The sequence below is a fragment of the Emydura macquarii genome, unplaced genomic scaffold (genome assembly GCF_026122565.2).
Source record: "Emydura macquarii macquarii isolate MOO-44397 ecotype Brisbane River unplaced genomic scaffold, CSIRO-AGI_Emac_v2 contig_2846, whole genome shotgun sequence".
Classification (NCBI taxonomy): domain Eukaryota; kingdom Metazoa; phylum Chordata; order Testudines; family Chelidae; genus Emydura; species Emydura macquarii.
The window spans coordinates 3,563,144-3,583,814 of NW_027132983.1; the positions used below are offsets into that span (position 1 = coordinate 3,563,144).

The following is a 20,671-nucleotide window of genomic DNA, read 5'->3' on the forward strand; positions in this document are numbered from 1 at the left end:
AATCCTTATTACATGAGTAATCTTTACTCATAAGAATAACCCCATTTTCTTCAGTGTGGGCTACTTATGTGATTAAATATTACAAATAAAGGTTTGCAGGCTCAGTTCCTTATTATCCAGTACATGAGAAAAACTAGAGGGGGAAGAGGTTGAACACTCACTAGAAAGTATGAAGTGTCCTGCTGTGCAATGATGAATGTGCTAGTTTTCATTTATAATACCACTTCTTAAAAACTACTTTTAAAGGTGCAAGTCCAGAGCCTGCAATTAGCTCTGCATATGCCTCATTGAAGTTACTGGGGCTCTTTACAGGCAAATTCCATTGTAGAACTGGGGCCTCAGGCAACTGGATCTATGTGTGTGTGCCCATGTGGAATCCCACTGACTTCAGCAGGGCTCCATGTGGACTATAAGGGATCCATTCTTATGATTTCTGTTGCAGGACTGAGGCCTTAGTTTGCCATTAAATACTGCCCAATGAAACACTGATTAATTCTCTTAGTATATTTTATTTTTGAGCTTAATACAACTTTGAACAAACTTAAAAATATACAAAATCTTGAAGCAGTTAACATTTATGCGTTAATCCTTTATATTGATTTACAGCACCTTTGTTACCAAAACATTATTATATAATTTTTTGTATTATAAGCAATAGTAGTAAAAGAAAGGAACATAACTTTTGAAGCAGCAAATATTTTGTTGCTTTATAATTTCAGGATTAGATTTTCAAGGGTAAAAATGGGAGTTAGTCATTCAACTTCATATGTGCCTTTGAAAATATTCCCCGGTGTGGATGAGTTAGCTAAGAGAACATATAAACTGAAGAATTTTGATGGAAAAAATGAGGTATTGGAGAAGAGAGAGGGAGGGGCATGTTAGACAGAGTGGGCGGGCCACATTCAAAGATGATATGTAAGGTAGTAAAAGAAAGTGTAAACTGGTGAAGTCTATGTTTTTTGACACCTCAGAATAAATTACCTCAACATAGACTCCTCTGGGCCTATTTACCAATGTGTAACTTGCTTTCCCTTACACATAACTTCTGAATTTGGCCTATTGTGTGGTGGGTATGTAGTTAGTGAGTCAATGTATTCTTCTTCAAGTAATGTCCCTATAGGTGCTCCACTGTAGGTGTGTTTGTGTCCCTGTGCTGGTGATCGGAGAACTTTGGTTGCAGTGTCCATTGGGCCTGCATATGCACTGTCTCTCCTCATGCTGTGCCATGCGGATAGCCAGCATGCGCAGGCTAATTGTCCTCAGTTCCTTCTCTGCTGCCCCTGGTAGAGATGGAGCATTTAGCTGTCCGTTAGCAGATTGTTACGTTTTCTTTCCACTGTTAATCTTCGCTTTGCAAACCTCTCAGTTTGCCTGTTTTAACCTTTTATTTGGCCATGCCTTAAAAAGAAAAAAGATAAATACTTTGTTCATACGTCGATCCTGGTGGGGGAGACCCCTGGACAAAGGTATGGTTTTTAGCCCTTGATCTACAGGACACCTATTTTCATGGCTCAACACTACTGGCTCACAGACGCTTCCTAAAGTACACCTTAGGACACGATCATTACCAATACAGAGTTGTGCCCTTCAAACTGTCATCAGTCCCAAGAGTGTTCTCCAAAGTTCTCTCAGTAGTAGCCACTCACCTATGCTCTTGAAGGATTATGATCTATCCCTACCTGTACGACTGTCTCCTCAGGGCCTGGTCACTGCAGGAGGTTCGCCGAGCCACCGAGGACACAATACACTTGTTTATGGAACTAGGCCTGCAAGTCAGTACCCAGAAGACCACCCTCATATTGGTCCAACATCTGGAGTTCATAGGAGACGACTTGGATGCGCTACAGGTCAAAGTGTTTCTTCCTCAAGACAGATTCCTATCCTTGATATCTCTTATAAGCATGGCTCAATGCAGCCCTCAAGTGTCAGACAGAATCTGCCTCCAAATTCTAGGGTGTATGTCAGCCAGCACAGCAATGATCCTGCATGCCAGACTTCATATGTGATGCCTAAGGATATGGTTTGGCTCAGTGTACAAGCCAAACAGAGACAATCTACAAAAGCCTTTGTCACTGCCCTGCAAGATCAGGGATTCCTTGAACTGGTGGTAGGACCTGGCCAACATTGGCAAAAGGACTCCGTTTCTTCAGATGCCGCCTTCAGCACTCCTCATCACTGACGCATTCCTCGTGGGAAAGGGTGCATATCTAAACAACCTGACAATATAAGGAAAATGGTGACCTTCAGAGATATGTTTACATATCAACCTCCTTGAGTTGAGAGCAGTCAGGAACGCCTGCACTCACTTCCAACCGCACATAGCAGGGTCTCATGTAAAGATCCTGATGGACAACATAGCTTGTATGTACTATATCAACCACCAGGGGGAAGCCAGATCACCCTTCCTGTGCTCAGAAGTGATGAAACTCTGGAACTGGTGCATTACACACAATTATCACCCTGTCCGCGGCTTACCTCCCAGGTGCACAGAACTCAGTAGCGGACAGTGTAAGCCGCAAATTCCCCAATGACTAAGAGTGGGAGATGCTCCCGGCAATACTTCATGACATGTTCATATGTTGGGGAACACCATCTGTAGACCTTTTCGCCACTTACCAAAAAAGGAAGTGCAAGCAGTATTGCTCCAGAGCAGGGATTGGCCAGTGCTCCCTGGGCAATGCTCTTTTCCTCCCATGGGACAAGGACTTTCTCTATGCCTTCCCTCCATTTCCTCTCCTACTAAAGATGCTGTTAAAGATAAAAAGGGACAGAGCCCATGTATTCCTCATTGCTCCCACGTGGCTAAGACAAACCTAGTATCCTTATCTGATGCAGTGCACAATGTGCCCACTGATCTTCCTCCTGGCCATGCCACATCTCTCTTAGGACAAGGGATGCATCACGCATCTTAACTTGGGGATCCTCAAGGCTTGGCTCCTACATGGTTCCAACATTTAGAATCATCCTCAAAAGAGATACAGGAGGTCCTACTACACAGTAGAAAGCCCTCCACATGCCGCATCTACCTGCAAAAATGGTCCAGGTTGCAGGCTTGGTGCATGTCCCGACAGATCTCTTCAGTCTCGGCATCTCTCCCTCATATTCTTGACTGTGCCCTGACTCTTAAAAAATCAGGGTTGTCTTTGAGTTTCCTGGTAGTTATTACAGCGTTTCACCAATCTGTAGCAGGGCTCTCAATCCTTTCGCACCCAACCACTAAGGGGTTCCTGAAGGGAATAACAAACCTCTTCCCACAACCGCACCTTTCTACTCCTCGTGAGACCTAAACCTAGTGCTGAAGGGGCTGACGAGACCCCCTTTCAAGCCCATGGCCATCTGTTCACTGTCACACCTATCGATGAAAACTGTCTTCTTAGTTGCAATTACCTCGGCTAGAAGAATTGGGGAAATAGCACCCCTGATGGCGCATCCCCCATACACAGTATTCTTCCCAGATAAGGTCACACTTAGGCCTCATCCTAGGTTCATCCCTAAAGTATCCTCATCATTCCACATGAATCAATCCATTCACCTTTCAGCCTTTTATCCTAAGCCTCACCGAGACAATAGGGAAGCCATGCTGCATACATTAGATGTCAAGAGAGCCCTGGCATTCTACCTCCATATGACAGAATCCTTCAGGAAGTCCCCTAGATGATTTCTTTCTGTTGCAGAGAGATCTATGGGCTCAGCTGTATCAGCGCAAAGGCTTTCCAAGTGAGCCTCAAACTGCATCAAACAGTGCTACCAGATCTGTAATATGACCCCTCCAGACTTGATCCATACGCATTCCATGAGTTTGATCTCCTCGTCTGTCACCTTTTTTAAGGATGTCCCCATCTCAGAGGTCTGTAGAACAGTGATGTAAGCATCAGTCCACACCTTCACGAAACACTACGTGATTACTGGGGACTCCGCCTCTGATGCCATCTTCGGCCCCACATTACTATCAACAGTGACTAACCCGACTCTGAAGTCCCAGTCCTCCAAAAGGGGTACTGCTTGGTAGTCACCTACAATAGAGCACCCATAGGCACACAACTTGAAGAAGAAGTTACCCTGTGCCCTAACGATGTTTCTTTGAGATGTGTCGCCCTATGGGTGCTCCACTACCTGCCCTCTTCCCCTCTACTTCCCCTCTTGTTATGAGTCTGTGGTAGAGAAGGAACTGAGGATGGTTAGCCCCTGCACGCTGACTAGCCTCATGGCACAGCACAAGGAGAGACAGCGCATGTGCAGGCCCAACAGACACTGCTACTAAAGTTCTTCAATCAGCAGCACAGGGATGGAGACACACCTACAGTGGAGCACTCATAGGGACACACATCTTGAAGAAACATCATTACTGCACAGGGTAAGTAACTTCTTCCTCCCTCAGTTGCACAGGTGTAACTGAGAGCAGAATTTGACCCAACATTTATAACCAGATGACATCTCATTTAGTTTCCAAGGAAAGACACTTGTTATCTAGCTTGTCCCCTCTGGGAAGTATGATGCATTCTGTTAACAAAACATGGCTTGGCTAGCTCACTTTTCTGTTCACTACTACTGGTAGGAGACTTCTGCCTACTTGGTGTGTGGCAATGAGTCATTCAAATAGTCGAAGGGCAGCAAGGGCACTTTTCCACAGGTAGGTTGGGACAGGGTCACCTTTATGAAGCCGTAGACAGCAGAGTTTGATTAAGAGGTTGATGGTAAAATTGAGGGCTTGACGTATCTTGGGATTGATAGTGAAATTTTTTTTTCAGATGCTTGAATTATTCATGGAAAGGCTCCAGTACAGCAAAGACAAAAGCTTATGGTTAAATTTAGTAGAGGGACCATTCGTGTTCAAAGTTAAGGATGTGCTTAAATGCTTTGCCAAACTGGGACTTTATTGAATATAATTAAATTATATGCAAAAATCTCATTATCAACCACAAGAACTGTGAAGCCCTCAGTTTTACCATGAACTTCTTCAGTTCTGCCTTTTAGGGCTAGACAAAGATGACTCCCTCTCAACCTACCTCTGCAAAAGTGCCCTTGTGGTCTTCAAACTTTTTGAATTACTGCCACCCATTTTATGGAGGAAGAACCTCCTACCAGGACTGAATATGAAGTCAATGGAATGATGCATGTTCTTAAAGTTAAGGACATGCTTAAATGATTCGCTGGATCAGAGCCTAAAGGAACAGAGGAATTTCAACATCTGCATTGTTTAGCAAAGTCCTGTATATTTGCCTTATCGTATTTCTGTGGGGTCCAGTCTTTTAACTTCTAAAGTACCAATAACATTTATTTTAGCTTTGGAGTTTAAACATCATTTTGTCCAGCAAATGCAATCTGTCTGTTCATCCCTTGCTTATCACTACTGTATCTATACATGACATGCTGTCAAAATGATATATTCAGGAAAAGCTGGCTGTTAAATGATATAGAGATAAACAGATTTGAGTATATGAGTTTCATACTATAGGATTTATTCTTTTTCTAAATGGTCTGAAGGAATGATGGTTAAACTCTTGATGGGGTAGAATGAAAATTGAAATAATAAAAGTGATTCTCTATGGATGATAATGAACGGAGAAGGAATGAAACAGAACTAATCCTTCACTACTAATGTTTGTATTTTTAACACCTTTTACTGTCTAAGGTCCGAGTCCTACAACTTCTTGAGTGCAAACAGACTGCTGTGCTCACATGCAAAAGATTTCAGGAGTGAGACTGCAATCTACTCCTAACATTGAATTCAGAGGGAGTTTTTTTCTGAGTAAGAGCTGACAGATTGGGCTAAACTCAACTTTCTGTGTGTTACCTTGATAAGACAAATTAAAGGCCAAAGTCATTCAGTGTCATACAAGTATCTGATGCCAATGTATTATAGGTTTTTCATTCTGCAGAAGCTTTTGTTTTATAGACAACAGGATTCTGTGCCTAGTATGTATTACATTTTAATTATAAGGAAATAATATTAGCATTATACATAGAAATTATCCCATTATTAAAAATTGTTCATGCAATTAACCCTGGTGCCTTCCAGCTCCATGTTCTTAAAGAGCTAATTCCTGACTTATTTTTATTCAAGCAAAATTTATCAAAGGAAAAATTGCAGGATTTGGTCCAGTAACTTTATATTTTAAACAAAGTTATTAGCCAGGTGGGTGAAATCAAGTTAGTCATCACTGCTAGCTGTATTTATAGGTATAGATTATTATAATGTAATATGTTAAAATAGGCTTGTCTCATTTTGGATTGTTTCCATACCTTTTCATATTACATTGGAATGACTGAAGAGTTTACTACTGATTGTAAATGAGAATAACACCAACTCCTTTAACCCTTCCTCATAAGTGAGATTCCTGAGACCTGGTATAATATTTGTTATGCTAAATTGGAACCTCCCCCAGGCAAAATAAGATCTTTCCTGAAATAAAGTGACCAATAATTTACACATTATTCCAGATGGGACTCTAAAAATTCCATTTTATAGTAAGACAGAGTCTTTTGTTGTGTTTTCTATCCTGCTAGTACACCCTAGACTGTTTGCCCTTTTTATTGCAGCTGTTTCCTGGTTGATGGTTTCAAAATTTTTGTTAAAAAAAAAGAGGGTGGGGAGCTATGCATCCTTTTCCTGATTGCTGCGCTGAATGACTGTTCTATGTAAGCACATATTTCTCAGCATGGTTCATTGCCCCCAGACTAATGATTTTATCTGTCTGTATTGAACTACGTTTGTGCTCCACTGGCCCAGTCGCCTAAATAATCAAAATCCTTATGAATCTAGGTGCTGTGTTTCTTTGCTTTACCTCCAGTTTTAGATTATAGGTAAAGCTGGAGATATTATTCTCAGTACTGTGTCCTAAATCCTCAATCTCTCTCTAATGAATAAGAGAGGTACTAAAATCCCCCTATTTGGATATCTTCTTTCCAATTTGTAAAGTTTCTGTCTACAATATAGATACCACCACCTTCTGTTTTTTATAGTTTTTTGCATAGCTTCCTATTTTACATCTTTTTCCATGACACTTTGAGTTACTCTTTAATCACTGACATGAAACTTTGTTTCTGAAAATTTGGAATTCATTGAATTTCTCTCATCTGTCAAGTTCATATCTATCTAGAAAGAACAACAGCAGTTTAGTTAAACATTATTTCCATTGTCTAAATTCATATTGGTTGGCTGTAACCAATTTTACTTTTTTTAAGTGTGCCATCTCAAAGAGGGTTCCTATCTCTTCTCACCAATATTTTTTTGGCAGCAGTGGAATGGGTTGTTTTTTGTTTTTTTTCAAAGTGTTCGTGTGGTTACAGTAATGGGAGCCCTGGTATATAGATGATTGATATTTAGAATATGAAATAACATTACCTACCAGATTGTATTTTTAAGATTTTAACATGTTTGGAACCAAACATACAGTAGAGTATTTTAAATCCTTCTTTGTTTTCTCAAGCTGCTTTCATTATGTTGCACTGAAATGCAAGCATTTTCAAGGCCACATGACAAGGTATCTTAATTGTAAACTCAAAAGCTGGTTACATAGTTCACAGAATTAGAAGGCAGAGTTTAGTTTTTCATATTGTATAATTAATGGTCCCAAACAGATTCAGAGAATGGTTTTTCTTTATAAGATATTGGGGAACCATTCTGCATATGTGTGTGTAAACTCTTTTGGACTAGGACAATATTATCCTATGTGTTTGTACAGTGCTTAATGCAATGGGGCTCTGATCCTGATTGGTGCCTTTAGGGACTACTTCATTACAAGTAATAAATCAGAGTAAGTCTGCATGTAAATATCCATTCTCTCACACATATGTACACTCCCCATTCCTATCATGACAAAGAGCTCCTAGAAATTAAAGTATTTTGATTTGTTTGCATCTAAATAATACATCATTAATCATCTGCTTACTGTAACCTGTTTTGTAGAAATAGAAGCTGAAGATGAGATCGTTTTCCAGAGCATATGGTTAGCCTTTGAAATTTACTGCCTCAGGAGGTCATTGGGACAAAGCGAGTAGATTTTGTAAAGGATTGGTCATTATGTGACTACTAGAACTAAGGACCCAATCCTGCAATCTTAGAATCATAGAATCATAGTATATTAGAGTTGGAAGGGACCTCAGGAGGTATCTAGTCCAACCCCTTGCTCAAAGCAGGACTAACCTCAGCTATATCATCCCAGCCAGGGCTTTGTCAAGCCTCAGCTTAAAAACCTCTAAGGATGGAGATTCCACCACCTCCCTAGGTAATCCATTCCAGTGCTTCACCACCCTCCTAGTGAAAAACTTTTTCCTAATGTCCAACCTAGACCTCCCGCCCTGCAACTTGAGACTGTTGCTCCTTGTTCTGTCATCTGCCACCACCGAGAACAGCCTAGCCCCATCCTCCCTGGAACCCCCTTTCAGGTAGTTAAAGGCCGCTATCAAATCCCCCCTCATTCTTCTCTTTTGCAGTCTAAACAAGCCCAGTTTCCTTAGCCTCTCCTCATAATTCCTGTGCTCCAGCCCCCTAATCATTTTTGTTGCCCTCCGCTGTACTCTCTTCAACTTGTCTACATCCTTTTTGTAGTGGGGGGCCTAAAACTGGACACAATACTCTAAATGCGGCCTCACCAATGCCGAATAGAGGGGAATAATCACTTCCTGCGACCTGCTGGCAATGCTCCTCCTAATGCAGCCCAATATGCTATTAGCCTTCTTGACAACCAGGGCACACTGCTGACTCATATCCAGCTTTTTATCCACTGTTACCCCCAGGTCCTTTTCTGCAGAACTGCTGCCTAGCTCGTCGGTCCCAAGTCTATAGCTGTGCATGGGATTCTTCCTTCCTAAGTGGAGGACTCTGCACTTTTCTTTGTTGAACCTCATTAGATTTCTTTTGGCCCAATCCTCCAGTTTGTTTAGGTCCTTCTGTATCCTATCCCTACCTTCCAGGGTATCTACCACTCCCCCCAGCTTAGTGTCATCCGCAAACTTGCTGAGGGTGCAATCTATCCCATCTTCCAGATCATTAATGAAGATGTTGAACAAAACCGGCCCCAGGACCGACCCCTGGGGCACTCCGCTTGTAACCGGTTGCCAGCTAGACATGGAGCCATTGATCACTACTCGTTGAGCCCTATGCACTAGCCAGTTCTCTATCCATTTTATAGTCCATTCATCCAACCCATACTTCTTTAACTTGCTGATAAGAATACTGTGAGAGACAGTATCAAAAGCTTTGCTAAAGTCAAGGTATATCACATCTACCGCCTTCCCTACATCCACAGAGCCAGTCACCTCATCGTAGAAAGCAATCAGGTTGGTCAGGCATGACTTTTCCTTGGTGAATCCGTGTTGACTGTTCCTGATCACCTTCCTCTCTTCCAAGTGCCTTAAAATAGATTCCTTAAGTACCTGTTCCATGATTTTTCCAGGGATTGATGGGAGGCTGACCAATCTGTAGTTCCCTGGATCCTCTTTCCTCCCTTTTTTGAAGATGGGCATTATATTTGCTTTTTTCCAGTCATCAGAGACCTCCCCCTGTTGCCACGAGCTTTCAAAGATAATAGCCAATGGCTCTGAAATCACCTCAGCCAACTCCCTCAGCACCCTCGGGTGCATTGCATCCGGCCCCATGGACTTGTGTATGTCCAATCCTTCTAAATAGTCTTGGACCTGTTCCTTCAGCACTGTGGGATGTTCGCCTCCTTCCCATTCTGTGCCATCCAGTGAAGCAGTCTGGGAGCTGATCTTGTCTGTGAAGACAGAAGCAAAAAAGGCATTGAGTACCTCAGCTTTCTCCACATCCTCCGTCACTAGGTTGCCTCCCTCATTCTCTAAGAGGCCCACACTTTCCCTAATCTTCCTCTTGTTGGCAACATACCTGTAGAAACCCTTCTTGTTCCCCTTCACGTCCCTTGATAGCTGCAACTCCAATTGTGCTTTGGCCTTCCTGATTTCATTCCTGCATGTTCGAGCAGTATTTTTATAATCCTCCCTAGTCATCTGACCAAGCTTCCACTTCTTGTAAGCTTCTTTTTTGTGTTTAAGTTCGCCAAAGACTTCTTTGTTAAGCCAAGCTGGGCGCCTACCATATTTGCTATTCTTCCTGCACATCGGGATGGTTTGCTCCTGTGCCCTCAATAAGGTTTCTTTAAAATACAGCCAGCTCTCTTGGATTCCTTTCCCCCTCATATTAGCCTCCCAGGGAATCCTGCCCATCAGTTCCCTGAGGGAGTCAAAGTCTGCTTTTCTGAAGTCCATGGTCCGTATCCTGCTGTTCTCCTTTCTTCCTTTTGTCAGGATCCTGAACTCTACCATCTCATGGTCACTGCTGCCTAGGTTGCCACCCACTTCTACTTCCCCTACCAAATCTTCCCTGTTTGTGAGCAGCAGGTCAAGAGAAGCACGGTCCCTAGTTGGTTGCTCCAGCACTTGCACCAGGAAATTGTCAGCGACACTCTCCAAAAACTTCCTGGATTGTTTGTGCTCTGCTGTATTGCTCTTCCAGTAGATGTCAGGGTGATTGAAGTCTCCCATGAGAATCAGGTCCTGTGAACTGGAAACTTTCCCTAGTTGAGTAAAGAAAGCCTCATCTACCTCATCCTCCTGGTCTGGTGGTCTATAACAGACACCCACCACGACATCACTCATATTGTTCTTGCTTCTAAGCTTAACCCAGAGACAGAGTCAAACCCCCCTGTGCCAGATAATGCAATCCCATGCAATATCTTTGGGGAGCACTGTATTTAATTTATGAATGGTTTATGTATGATTGTGTTCTACTCCATGGGGAATGGTTACTACAGCTCCTCCAAGACAGTAGGGGTGATAAAGGCAAATCACTCAAACTGTAAATAATTCCAGGAAGGTATCAACCCTTGGGATGGCTTGCATGTACTAGTTCAAGCTGTGTTTTCCATAGGAAGGAAGCTAAGAAAGGGCTTTTGGTGTAAGAGGATGAGCTTGAACTGACACAGGGTCTTGTTTTTGATTCAGCAAATGGAAAGGCCCTTCTGTCCAAGCGAGACCCCAACCCTTGCAGAAGGGTTGAAAGGGATACTAACCTACTAAGTCCACATAAGGAAGATGGGCGACTCCTGGTATGTTTGTTAGTAAGCATATTATATGTTCTATCTGTGATGCTTTTGTCCTAAAAATAAATGTATTCTGCTGAGAAAATGCTGTATTCTAACTTGTAACTGCTGGCAATACATTTGGTTCATAACTCTCAGACTTGTCTATACTCACATTTATGCTGGCAAAACTTTTGTCACTCAGGGGTGAGAAAAAACCACCCTGCTGAGCGCCATAAGTTTTGCCAGCATAAGCGCTAGTGTAGACAGTGCTATGTCAGTGGGAGAGTTCTCCCGCTGGCATCACTTCTGCCCCTTGTTTAGGTGGTTTTATTATGTGGGCGGGAGAGCTCTCTACTGCCGACTTAACGTGGCTACACTAGCACTTATGCTGGCAAAACTTATGTTGCTCAGCGGGGTGTTTTTTTCACATCCCTGAGCGACAAAATTTTTGCTGGCATAAGCGGGAGTGTAGACAAGCCCAGAGAGAAGGCAGTGCATAGGTGCTGCACTTTAGGGAAACTAGCTTGCTGGGAATCTCATCACAGTGTATGGCAGGGGACTGTGCAGCCCTAAAACCCTGGTCAGAAGGGACTGGGACAAAGTCGGGTCCCTACCCAGAGACAGGTGATGGCTGGAGGCCTGAGACCTGACTGAAGTGGACTATAGAGGAGGAGGATATAGGTGTAATTATCCTAAAAGTGTGACACTCCCAGTGAAAGCAAAAGGATTGATTTGAGTGTGAAGTGACTGAAATATTGGCCCTAAAACCTGATCATTAAAAGTGTGTCACACTTCAGGGCATAAACAGATTTTTTGATATTCAGGAAAGAAAGTTGGTGACCCTCCTGCCCCCCTTAGATATACACCCACATATGTATTCCACTGCACAATTGGATATTATGGACAGTTTTGCCTTCTACTGAAATATTAGATATTGACCACTGCCAGGAGCAGGACATTGGACTAGATCTGATCACGGTATGGCAAATCTTGTGTTCAGGGGCCTGGCCTTTGACTTTGGCAGAAGTTGTGCAAAGAATAGAGGACTGAGCCCTCCTTTTTTTTTATTTTGGTGTTTATATGCATGGATACCAAATCATAGCATATGCAAATCTGCAGTTATTTAAAGAGATCGACTTCCATTTGAAGTAAATTATTTTATGTTGCCCATGTAGTTTTCTTTGAAAAAGAGCGACTCATTAAATGACTGCACTTGTAATGCAGAGAAGAATATCTCACTGAGGTACAAAACAGATGCTGTGTACACAGCAAACAGAAATTAAAGTTAATTTTTTTAATCAGTAGAGAAAGGAAGGATGCCAATAAAAAGCAGATGAGAATTATATCTCAGCAAGGGGTCTTAGCTTTTAGCAATTAACTGGCCAATATTGCACATTAACTTTAATTGCTGCCTTGCAGAAGCAACTATCATTTCTGTCAATAGCAATTTGACAAAAGTTGGTAAATCAAAGGGTAATAAAATGATCAGCTCGCAGTCTGCTATGTGGGAGACAGGTCCCTATCCCCATAGTCTGAGCTTAACAAAAGAAGGAGACAAACCTCTGATTTCTTGGAAGCTGGCAGTAATTGCTATTGAAATTTCTCTTCATGAAGAGTGATACTCTGGTTCTTCTATGGCTTGACACTGGGATAAATTGAATGACCTCATTCTGCCATTAAATCTGTTTTACCGAAAGAAAAGTCATTTAAAATGGAAAAGACATATATTCTCTTTCTGTTGTCTTCTGTGGCATGTTTATTAAGATCTTTTCTAAAAAGAACCATTGGCTGAGAAATACCAGCTCTATTGCTACTGATTTAATACTGTCCACCATTAAAATAATGATTCTGGAATCAGACCTACTAGTTTTCTGTTCTGTGGTGGAGATTCCAAAGGATGGAGTGCAAAGTGGATGAAAAATACAGCACTATTTTCCTAAATTCTTTAATCCTCAATTACATAGGAAACTATAAGGTATTTCCTTGTCAAACAAGATAGCATGGCATTCACACGGTGTAAATAATCAGATAATTTAGTTTTCGTTATTGTTTATTCTCTAAACAAAATGTCATTTTTTAAAAAAGTGAATGTAAATAAATATGAATTAGTAAATTATAGTAGAATAGGAACAATGTGACTTCAAACAGCAATGGCAAAAAAAATCACACTCAGCACTGTCTTTCTCAAGTACATGTTCCAGATGGTGTACCCAAACAGAAAGGAAAGTAATTTTACCTCAGTGATCTGATCGCTTTTTAAATCGAACACTAATAAAATACAAATCATGAAAAAAATATTTCTTCTGGGTTTTCTTCATATTTTTTAAGATAGCCTTTTACATTGATTCGATTATCTCTCTTTTCTGGAGAATTCGTACATGAACAAAATTGCTTAGGCTATGGCTGATATTTCTTAGTACCAGTCCAATTAGACATCCTCTGGACAAAGGGCCAAGGTCTGGCATAGCACTGCATACAGACACCAAAAAATGCACTCAGCATAGAGGATTGCCATGTTGGAGTTGACTGCTACAAATCTGGCTCCCCTCAAAACAAGGCTGCTCTGGAGGATGTGCAATAAAAGCCGCAGAGGAGTCTATATTTTGAAGGAGGACTCAGTGATTAAGGGCTATGATCTACATGTTTGTACATTTATACTGTCTAATCAGATGACAGTCTTTATACACAGGTTCCCCTTACAAATTATTTATGCTCCTAGTATAAATATGTAAGTATGAGCAGGGGTGCTGGAACAATTTTTGTAGTGGGGATGCTGAGAGCCATTGAACCAAAGTTACCAAACTGTAAACCCTGTACATAATGGAAACCACTTCAAGCCAGGGGGTGCGGTAGGTACGAGTTCCAGCACATGAGTATGAATGGTTTCTGCCAGCAACCAAAATAATGGATAATACTACTTTTATAGCGTGTATGCACACCCCTTCGTTGGCCATTTGCTCATGAGCCAGAATTTGGCCTATAATGTTGATGATTTCTCAGGTGGCATTCTTCTCTTTGAGTCATTACTGAACCATTGCCCTAGCAGGTGGAGGTGGTCTCTTTGTAAGGTTGGAGTTAGTTGAATGGTTTCCTTGATGAAGAACTATTAAGCACCCAGTGATCTTTACACCATAATGAAATAATTCAGTCATGGACACACCCCTGAAAGGAGTCTAGAATTAGCATGCATAAAGTATCCATTAAGATTCACTAATTTTGATATTGTGTGTGGGTGCTTTCTGTTATTCCATTCTGTCATCTCCTTTCTTCCACTTCTTTATTTAACTCAGTTCTTTCTCTTTTCTAATTGTTTGCTCGCTCCCTTTTAGTTTATTAGATTTCCTCTTATCCTGTGCCTTCCTGTTGTGTCCCATCTACTTTCCACTTTTTCCTGTGTCTAGAAGATTTCCTTCTCTCCTGTGCCTTCTCCCATCATCCTAGCTCATCTTTTTCATCTGGCCCACTTCTTCTCTCTCTGCCAACTGTTTATTTTCTTGAGTTTCTGCCTCCCCAATTATTATCCTCTGACCCTATTTTCTTTTTGAGTTCACCATGATCTTGCAAGAAAAATCCTCACCACGTGTGTTCCACAATACTCATAATCCTGATATACCTGTATCAGAAGCACTGTAGGGGTCTTTGATAGTTCCCCTTAGACTTGTAAGGCCATACTATTACATCAGTTGTGTGTATGCAACTTCCTTAGAAGTCACTTTGTGCAGTTTAGCAGAGTTTGTGATGAAGACTGTCTGTGTTTTGAGCTTTAACAAAACATGAAACTTGTAGTGTGCAGTCTTGTTTGTGTAACTTTCCCTTTTTCTCCTGTTTGTCCTTGTTGACCAGTAAATATTTTTCCTTTCTTACAATTAGGCAGCGTTCCAGGACACAACCCCCAAGGGGAGAGGAGGAGGAGGCAGCAGCAGCAGCTACAGTCTTGGTTGTAATACTTGTATGTTATAAAAATAGTAGCTATAACAACCTTCATGGAACTTGGAGTGAGGAATGCTAGTTGCAGGAGGAGAGAGGTTGGAGGAGGCATTAGTAACTGAGCTGACTAGAAGGCTAATTCAATTTGCAGCATCTCTGTAAATAGTTCTCTTAATAAAGAGCTGGGTTAGTTTTGTGATCATGGAGTCCTTTCATGTTATTACCCAGCATGTGGTACTTTAAACAGTATTTTCTTGCTTATTGGATCAGCTTCTTGTGTGTGTGCAGTTACTTATCCGCTTACTGTCATGACCAACATACATTTTTACAGCTTTTTACTGCAGTTAGCCATGTGGAGCCAATATGGTTTAAGAAACTGGGCTGGATTCTGTTCGTTCTTGTGCATCATCAGCAGGATAGTTTACTAAATTACTTGTGCTGAGTCACTGATGGCACAGTTGAAAACCATTAAAGGCACAAACCCAGTGAGAGATCATAATCTGTGCTGCAAGATTTATGTCACTTAGGCTGATGCACAAGAAAAAGAGGCTGCAGAGCTGGAAGACAGAAACAAATATTTATCCTTGTAACCTGAGAACATTTGACATGCAAATCACAGAGACGTAATAAACAGATTCCTATTTTTACAGAGCCTCTTTTGAGAACTGAACCACACTTTAAGGTTTGCAGTTTCCTTGCGGAAGTAAAAGTGGCTGCAATCATTCATGCAGTTTTATAAAACTAACAAGTCCTCTGAAGTGATATCTTAGCCCATCTGTATAAGAATGTTTGCATCTGATTAGATCTCTGTCTCTTGCAAAAGAACAAATAAAATCTGTCTGTCATCTCAGATCTTCCATCTGATTGATGTGTGGTTATCAGGGTATGTGAGGAATGGATAATTCTATTGTGTGATAACCAAAAATATAAAAATCAATCAGTTGTCTTCTTTATTTCTAATTTCTTTTTGGCTTCCAGCAGTGATTGTTAGTTGTGGTAATGATTAGCTCTGGATTTGAGGATGCTTCTCTTCAGGAGTTTGACTGAGAAGGTGTTCTTTCTTTCTTTCTTTCTTTTTAGCAGTGCCTTAGTGTTTCATGGTGGATACTTTGTGTTAATGTTGAATTAATCAATTCCTTCTGAGATGTTAGTATGTTCCTGAAAGACAAGGTGGGTGAGGTATAATATCTTTTATTGGACCAACTTCTGCTGGTGGGAGAGACAAGCTTTCAAGCCACAATTGCCCTGAAAATCACAGGTCAGTGGTGGAAAGCTACAGTTCTTTCTTCGAGTGGTTGCTCATATGCATTCCACTATAGGTGAGTGCGCGCCCCGTGCACGAGTCTGCGGAAGCTTTTTTGCCCTAGCAACCCCGGCGGGTCGGCTCCAGCGCCCCCTGGAGTGGTGCGCGCATAGCGCGGCATATAGGGTGCTGCCGACCACGCGGGCCCTCAGTTCCTTCTTTCCGCCCGTGACGGTCAGTGGAACGCTTGCCCCTTGCTTCATTGCAAGTAGCAACCTCTGGACCCTTATCTGTAGTTAAGAGTTTCTTTGTTCTAAGTAGTTAGCATAGTAATTAGTGTAAATAGTAGTAGTTAGCATAGTGTGAATAGTTAGCCCTTAGGGGCTGTACTAAGGAGCCATGCCAGGCTCCACGGGGTTCAAGCCCTGTGCGGCTTGCTCAAAGGTCTTTTCGGCGAGTGACCCACATGATCGCTGCCTCCGATGCCTCGGAGAGCAGCATCGCAAGGATAAGTGCCACATTTGTAAGTCGTTCAAACCCCGAACACAGAAGGACAGAGACGCCCGCCTCCGGGCGATTCTGATGGAATTGGCGCTACGTCCCGACTCGGAGCCCTCCAGGTCGCCGACGGCACCGAGCATCTCGTCGGTGCGCAGCGCTTCTCCGGCTCCGACAATGGCACCGACAATGGCACCGTACCAGAACGCGCTACCGAGAAAGAAGAAACGGCCTACGGCCGTGTCTATGGACTCCCCCCTGCGACCAGTACAGCAGGGGGTGATGCAGGAGATGCCCCAGCCATGTGCCATCGAGACCACTCCGGCACCGGCATCTCCTTGCAGGGAGTCTCCCCTGACCCCGTGGGGTGGGGGAGCGCCCCTGCAGGGGCCGTCGACGCCGGAGGCGTTTGCAGCGGCACGTGTCCTCATGGCCATGCCTACGCCTCCGTCCCTCCCTCGGCCGAGGGATTTGGGGACGGCATCTCGGGGTAAACCAGTGCTGGGCTACCCCGGTGGGCGGAGGAGACGGGACTCGGTGTCTCCCCCCAGACGGTCGAGGAGGGGGAAAACGGAAACCCCTCCTCCCAGCTCCAACCGCGAGTCGTCGAGCATCTCCATACCGCGGCACCAGGGGCAGTCCGGAGGTTCCCGGAGGAGCCGTTCCAGCTCTGCATCAAAGGGGAGGCGGTCCTTGGAGTCCCGGCACCGGTCAGTAGCCGAATTGGGGGAGACGGGCCAACTGAAGGAGCCACGGCACTGCTCCCGTTCATCTTTGGGCACCCAGCACCGACCACGATCTCCCATCCCGGTGCCGAGAGACATGGTGCCGACAAAAGATTGACGCTCTCAATCCCCAGAGCGCAGTCCGGTGCGGATCCTGGTGACCCAGACACAAACCAGGCACCGGTCTAGATCCCCGGCTTATAGTCCGATAGCGGCACAGGGAGACAGATGCTGCTCCTGGTCAGGCAGCAGCGCCCGTCATTCAGGGCGGTGTGACAAACCAAGCCGCCGTTCTCGATCCCGTTCTCGATCCCAGACGCCTAGTCCAACGCGGGCTTCGGCACCAGACGCCCCCGCACTGCGTCAGCACCCTCTCTCCCCAGTACCGAGGGGACGGGACTGGTACTGCTACACACGGTCCTGAACGCACAGCCCGGTGCAACCTACGGCACCGACAGAGGCGCCTGTACCGCGTCGGCGTCCTCAGTCCCCGGCACCCAGGGACAGTTATCGGCACCGGCATAGCTCGAGGTCCCTAACGCGCTCCCTGGTGCGACCTGTGGTACCGACGGATGACCCCGCACTGCGTCGGCGTCCTCAGTCCCCGGCACCCAGGGACCAGCATCACTGCCGACGCACCTCGAGGTCCCTAACGCGTAGCCCGATACGACGTCCGGCACCAACGGACACCGCACTGCACCGGCGTCCCCCCTCCCCAGCACACAGGGACTGTCATCGGCACCGACTTACCTCGCAGACCCAGTCGTGTAGCCCGATACGGGCCCCGGCAACGGAGCTCTTGGCACCGGGGGTCCCTATGGTACCGCACCATAGCTCTGATAGAGGGCGTAGTCCAGAGCGCATTCATCCCAGGTCTGAGACGGGCAAACGTCACCGTAAAACCGAGGCACGTCAGAGGTATTCATCATCCTCCAGTTACTCTCCTCCCCACCGGCCCAGCAAGCGCCACCGCGACCGCTCGCCCTTGTCTCGCAGCACATCTCCAGCGAAGGGGCAGCGTAAGAAGAGCCAACGATCCGTCAGCCCAGCTCAGAGAGGGACTGTCTCATACCCAGCACCGGGCCCGGTACTGACATGGGGGCAGGGACCATGGCAATGGCCCTACTGGGGAACCTGGCCGCCACAAACAACCCAGGGAACGGGGTCTCTGCCATCTATGAGGGCTCAACCTCCACCCCTGAGCCAACAGGGCAACGACCACTCATCCGAAGAAGAGTCGGACCCTATGGAAGGGCCCTCCATGGGTCCCCTGCCACAGTCCTCCTCCTCCTTTCCCCCTGACACGACATCCAGGGACCAGAGGACCCCGCTCCCCGACTTCAAGGCTCACCAAGAGCTTTTAATAAGGCTCACGGAGAACCTAAAGATCGACCTAAAAGAGCTCTCCGAGGAGGAGGATCCTATCTTCAGTGTACCAGACTCAGCAGGCCCGTCCAGGGTCGCGCTCCCGGTTCACGACAGAGTACTGAAGCTGGTCAAACCTATCTGGGAGACCCCCATCTCGGTGGGCCCCATATCAAAGACAGCCGAAAGAAAGTACTATGTCCCACAGCAAGGCTTTGAGTACTTATACAACCACCTGGCCCTGGGCACGCTGGTAGTGGACGCTGTTAACCAGCGGGAAAGACAAGGTGCCCAGTCAAACACTCCCAAAAACAAAGAAAAAAAAAATTTGACCTTTTTGGGAGAAAGGTCTATTCAACCGTGGCACTCCAGCTCCGCATAGCCAATCATCAGGCCCTCCTGGGGCGCTATAATCTAAACCTCTGGTCTTCACTCCAGAGGTTTGCGCAGGCACTACCCCAAGACCTAGCAGCGGATTTTAACACCCTGCTCCAGGAGGGGACAACGGTGGGGGGAGCTACGCTCCAATCGGCCAGTGACGCAACAGACGCTGCGGGAAGAGCAATGGCATCAGGCATAGTCATGCATCGATCATCCTGGCTACAGTCGTCAGGCCTCTCATCTGAGGTACAGCAGGCAATACAAGATCTGCCCTTTGAAGGTACAGGCCTGTTCTCGGATAAGACGGATGACAAGCTGCACGCTTTGAAGGACTCAAGAACCACACTAAAGTCCTTAGGCCTGTACGTGCTGCAAGCTACAAGGCGCCAGGGCAGACAGCAGCCTCAAAGGCAGCGGCAACCTGCTCCCAGACTACCCACTCGACCGCCTCAGCCCAGGAGAGATCACGAGCGGTTCAAACAGCCCAACCGTCGGGACCGCCCAGGCCCTGTCAAGGGCTCCCAGCCAGGGCCACAGAAAAACAATAAGCGCCCCTTTTGATGGGACGCTCGAGGGTGGCACCTCCCCCATTCCCACGGCTCTCACAGTTGAACTGGATCACACCCCGCCCTTCAGAGACATGCTGTGGCCATTCCTCTGAGAGTGGCAGGGCATAACCTCAGACCGCTGGGTGCTGAGCGTGGTGCGGAGAGGTTACGCCTTGCAGCTCTCGGCCTTCCCGCCGGATTTTCCCCCTACCCCGTCCCTCTTCAGGGACCCCTCTCACGAGCATCTCCTTCTCCAAGAGGTCCGCTCTCTGCTCCGCCTAGGGGCAGTGGAGGAAGTCCCACTTACGGAAAGGGGCAGGGTGTTCTATTCCCGGTATTTCCTTATCCCCAAGGCAAAGGGAGGCCTCAGGCCTATTCTGGACCTTCGTCGTCTAAACAAGTTTATCAGGCGACTCAAGTTCCACATGGTCTCCCTAGCCTCCATTATTCCCGCACTGGATCCAGGGGATTGGTATGCCGCCCTCGATTTGAAGGACGTATATTTTCACATTTCTATCCTCCCGGGCCACAGACGTTTCCTCCGCTTTGTGGTAGCTGGTGGCCACTACCAATTTTTGGCCCTCCCCTTTGGCCTTTCCTCAGCACCCAGGGTGTTCACAAAGTGCATGGCGGTGGTGGCAGCCTACCTGCAGCTCAGAGGGGTTCAGATCTTCCCCTACTTAGACAATTGGTTGATCCGGGAAAGGTCCAGGGATCATGTGATGAACAGCTTGGCCCTGACGTGCGCAATATGCAACAGGCTGGGGCTGCTCATCAACGAGCAGAAGTCCACGCTGACCCCGGTGCAGCGCATAGAATTTATCGGGGCCACCCTCGATGCAGTGCAGGCCAGAGCCTTCCTCCCACAACCTCGATTCCAGACCGTGACCGCCATCATCTCCGAGTTACAGAGGTCCCCCATGACAACAGCCAGGCACTGCC

General features: G+C 45.4%; 1 long non-coding RNA gene across 1 annotated transcript in view; it reads left to right on the forward strand.

The window, feature by feature from the left end:
- LOC137166396 (uncharacterized) overlaps positions 1-15,149 on the forward strand; it is a 33,084-nt gene extending 17,935 nt beyond the window's left edge. The window contains exon 3 of the long non-coding RNA XR_010923685.1: positions 14,913-15,149. This is a non-coding gene — a long non-coding RNA (uncharacterized lncRNA). The remainder of the gene's footprint in view (positions 1-14,912) is intronic.
- Positions 15,150-20,671: the final 5,522 nt, after the last annotated feature.